This window comes from Erpetoichthys calabaricus, chromosome 2 (genome assembly GCF_900747795.2).
Source record: "Erpetoichthys calabaricus chromosome 2, fErpCal1.3, whole genome shotgun sequence".
Taxonomy (NCBI): domain Eukaryota; kingdom Metazoa; phylum Chordata; class Cladistia; order Polypteriformes; family Polypteridae; genus Erpetoichthys; species Erpetoichthys calabaricus.
Genome location: NC_041395.2, coordinates 282,430,022 through 282,435,092, shown reverse-complemented (window position 1 = coordinate 282,435,092; position 5,071 = coordinate 282,430,022).

The following is a 5,071-nucleotide window of genomic DNA, read 5'->3' as shown; positions in this document are numbered from 1 at the left end:
AAACTCCTTCATATTAAACAGTTTGTCCAGAGCAAATGGTCAGACTGGAATGTCCTAAAAGACAATGGTATTGTGCGGCGCCCAAAATATTCACATTGCGAGTCAGATCGCCGCCACAGCTGGGCTGTGAATGAAAAGTTCACCAGCAGCATTTGCTCAGGAATATATCATCCTACTTACAGCTTTGGAAATAGGAGTGTCAGTGTGCCAAATCTGCAATATGTTAAAGTAAACTCTGGTTATGGATCTGCACACAACGAACCCACATTAGCTAATATAGCACTGTGTAACTCAAGATCTCTTAATGGCAATCAGAATTCATTACAGACTCAAACCTTGACTTGCTATGCTTAACAGAAACTTGGCAAAAACCAAATGATTTTACATTTGTCACGAAGGTGACCCCGCCCGGATACATTCACTTCACGGAGCCTCGCAGCTCAAGACAAGGCGGAGGAGTCGCAGTAATTGCTAAATCGAACTTAAACATTAAAAGAATCTCCATTTACGGTCCATTGTCTTTCGAGTGTCTGGCTCTTAAGCTAATAACAAAATCTGGTCCTGTCTCACTTATTGTTGTCTATCATCCCCCGAAATACATCCATTATCCAACCTGCTATATCCTAATTACTGGGTCACGGGGGTCTGCTCGAGCCAATCCCAGCCAACACAGGGCGCAAGGCAGGAAACAAACCCTGGGCAGGGTGCTAGCCCACTGCATGGCACACACACACACACACCCACACACCAAGCACACACTAGGGACAATTTAGAATTGACAATGCACCTAACCTGCATGTCTTTGGACTGTGGGAGGAAACCGGAGTACCTGGAGGAAACCCACGCCCCGAAATACAATGCATCTTTTTTATCTGATCTGACTGAAGTCCAATGTCCACCTGAACTGATTGGATAATTAAAAGAAATGCAAGCTACCAGTAAACTGATATGAGCAATGGATTCGTATTAGAGAAAGTGTCACTGTAAAGAGCAGGCTATAAAAGGTTGATGACTTTAAGGGTCACTGGCCCTTAATGAGAGCCATCCTTTACCACAGTAAAATTGTCATCTGTCAGCATCAGTGGTAAATCATTGTGGAGACAATCCTCGCTCAGAACCTCTGAATCACAGCCCACAGAAGACATGAGTCACCAACAGATCTGTAGATCAACATATTCATCCTGTCAAAGCTTCAGACATTCACCCCCTCACTGCTTTTCTTACTGTACAGAGGTTTGTAGCTTTCAAATATTTAAGAACTGGAATTACATACGAATGTGTTCCAAATCTTACAGGAAACATAAAAAAAAAACTTTACTGCTGTTTCTGACAGTTTTCCACTTCAATTTTATCATTTTCTAATGTAATTATTCATAGGTTCTTGAGAGGGGTGGAAGCTTTTCATGCATTTACCGGTTTCCTTATTAGAAATCATTACTATATAATATATGGCACTCATCTTAGTGTGCAATAGGAGAAAGTGTGTGCAAATCCATCAAGAACACCTAGGACAGATAACAAAAAGAACAGGCACTGATCAGTTTCGCTTTTACAGTTCATAGTGTTTTTCAATGTGGGTCCCGTTTAAAAGCAGTTTATGTGAAGAACATCCTTGAATTACGACTTACTTTATGAAAAGTAAATAAGAATGAATCTTTCCCAGTAGCGATAGAAACATGGCAGATACCAACCCCTTATGGCATATTGGTCCAGTGGAGGAGAAATGTGAATGTCAAAATCCATTGGAACCTGTTTACACCTGTAAAGCTGCAAAATTTGGAAAAGCTTATAATAGTCACTGCTCTGCTTTTTCCATCTTCCATTTTTTGTGTGTAACCATCTTTGTTTCAGAGGACGCTTTGCCCGAAGCTATAAGACTACAAATTAGACAGAACACTTGACCCAATGCAACTAATGAACTTTATCAATATTTAAGAGAGTCACATACAGTTCGGAATTATTATATTCATTATTAGAATAAATAAGTTTGATGTTTACGATTATAATACTTATTTCTTGCCAACATTTTGCATTATTTATTTTTGAAGTCAATGATGTAAACTGTACAATTTGGAAAGTGACTTCATATATGTTACTCAAATATGGTGTTGTAGGTGTAATAATTTAGCCAAACAGAATGATAACAAAAATGTGTATATATTTACTTGCTTGATACCTTTGGTTTTTGAGTAGTAGAGGCTCTGTACTCTGAACAACAGGCAAACTCAAAGTCATTTTTTTCTCAAATCCTAAATCCAGATTTTGTCACAAATCAAGGTGTCTGTATCAAATACATCAACGGTCAAATGCAAAAGTCAAAACCAAAACATCAAACCTTCCACTATTTTTATATTTCACCATCACTAGATTTACTTTTTCATTTCTCTCCAAACATTTCACGAATCATTTCCCTATTTAAAATCTATTAATTTAAAATGATATAGTTTATATAAAATAATAGGACTTATTTATTAAAAAGCAAAAAAAAAGCTGTGTCAAAGTGTGTTGCCTTATAATTCCTGAATAAACCAAAATCCAATAAACTGTTAAAACCAAAAGAAAACTATTAAATCAAGACTTGGCCTCTATAGATGTATTTCTCTCTCTCTCTCTGTCTGTCTCCCCTGCTCTTCTCTTATGGCTCTTTCAATAGGCCAGAGACATCAGCAAACTTTATCCCCTTTGGCTCTCTCTCTCCCTCTCTTCCTACCTCCCTGCCACCTTATTTGGTCACCACAGGAAGCTTTCAGGGACCTCAATTACCCCTGCTTCCTCTCGCTCTGGACCCTGGAATGACATGCCTCACTTGCTCTAGCCCAGGGCTTCTCCCTACCAACTCTCTCTCTCTCTCTCATTCTTGCACTGGAATAACCTCCTGATTCCTCTCTTTCCCTTTTTCCCCTTCCTTTCTGACTTACTCAGACCATTTAGCCACTAATGAGAGATGGCTGCACTGATCGCTCCTGCATGTGTGAACGACTAATCAGCTTATTCCCCAGTTAATCACTCCATGGCTGCATGCCTCTTTTTACTCGCTGTTACCTAAACGCATGTGTCTCAGCTGCACTATTTTATAAAAACCTGCATCTCACAGCTCCGCCATGGACCCATGACACACCAGGCCACATTTTTCTATGCCGGACAACCCTTACCTGTTCTTGTTTCTTGTACATTTTGGAACCACAAAATATTTGGCTAATAAGCAGAATCTTTGTTTTCTCATGGAAACATTGTTGTAAGAAAGCTCTGCTTTCCCCTATATACAATGTTATGTATCGACTTGGATTTATGTGTTTTTGTCATTTTTAAATTTATAATTTTTCATATTTTTGTATATTTCTAATTATGTATTATGTGCTGCCTTTTTAAATGTGCCTCTGTTCCATGATGTTTTGTGGGTGGTTCAGCTATATAGATATATATCATACTATATTCTGTAATGTATATAAGAAGTGAAAGATGAATTTTGAAGCAAGTTTTGTTTTGTCGTCTTACTTGTTCTTTTAGTAAAATGTACAAGGCAGACTTTGTTGTTATTAATACAGACTGAGTGATGAAACATCATCGTAAACTTATCCAAAGGTCTAAAACCAGGAAGACAATAATTTGGGTTATCAAGCCACAACATTAAATGAAATATGTGGTCAAAGTTTGCAGGCAAACTTAATTTGATGTAAGCTTCTTAATCTGATTTAAGTTTGTTAGTCTCAAAGTCTAGTAAATATAGCATTACACACAAAGTTTTATGATGGGAATCTGTTATTCTAGATAACCAGGAAATGCATAATGCTGATGTTTAGCTTGTTGCAAAAGTGCCATCATGTGCCGTACATCTCCAGGGGCCTCACGCATAACACCATGCATAGAATTCACACTAAAACATTTTGTAAGGACAAAAGCGGAAATGTGCATATGCACAAAAAAATCCAAATGCATAAATCTGTGTGTTCACCAACTTCCACGTTCATCCCCTCCATAAATCCCGTTCAGAGTGAAAAGTAACGCACATGCACATGCCTGCTGCTACTCTCAAACTCCTCCCAGAATTACGCCTCTTTGAATATACAAATCAATATAAATAGCCCTTAAGCCCAGCATTCTGTGAAAAGGCAATGGCAAAAGCACGGGGGGAAATAAAAGAATTTCAGTGAATACCAAGTGGAGGCAAGGAAAAACATACTATTTGTTGGTTTAAACAATGGTATAAACAACAAAAGGAAGCTGATCGAGTGACATAGAGTGTTGGAGAAACTCGAAACCTCAAGTTCACAAAGTCGTACAGTGCCCGAAATAAAAAAGAAGTTGTCAGATATCAAAGTCGCCGTGAAAAGGCAAGTTGTAGCCCACAGTCTGAGTTTCATATGAAAGCTTATTAGGGTACAGAGAAAAAAAAAATAGGCACACAGTGGGGAAATAGCATGAATTCATATATAGGGTGGTGAAGGTAAACGGGAAATTTTGGAACTAGGTGTTGGTGACCCTGGGACCTTGTTTAGAATCCCTTGCCATTAGTTATAATGGAGCAGTGGAGTGGTGCGCAACGAGCATTTGCTGTGAAAGCCTTTTATAAGAATGGTGATAGTGTGACTGCTGCACAAAGGGAATTTCGGTATCATTACCAGTTTGGACATTATGATCGTGTCCCGTCTGCTCATGCGATTCCAACATGGCTGTGTAATTTCGAAGACACAGGTTCAGCCTTAATAAACAAGTCCCCAGGTGAAGCCACTTTGCATACTGCCGGACAATCGTTGGCAGCTATTCGATGATTGTTTGGAATGCGCGTACTTTCACACAACAGTGACATTACATGGCCTCCGAAATCCCACTCTCACTGCTTGTTACATTTTTTCCATGAGGACATCTTAAAAGCCAAGTGTACCGCACACGTCCAGGAACCATTGCTAAAATAAAAAGGAGGATTGAAGAAAAAAATCGCTGGCATTCCTCTTGACATGTTATGTTGAGCAATGTAGAATTTCCACAACAGGCTGTCAGAATGTGTACGGAGAAATGGATAACACCTTCATGATGTTTTCTTCAAAATATAAAATGAATATTGAATGAATAT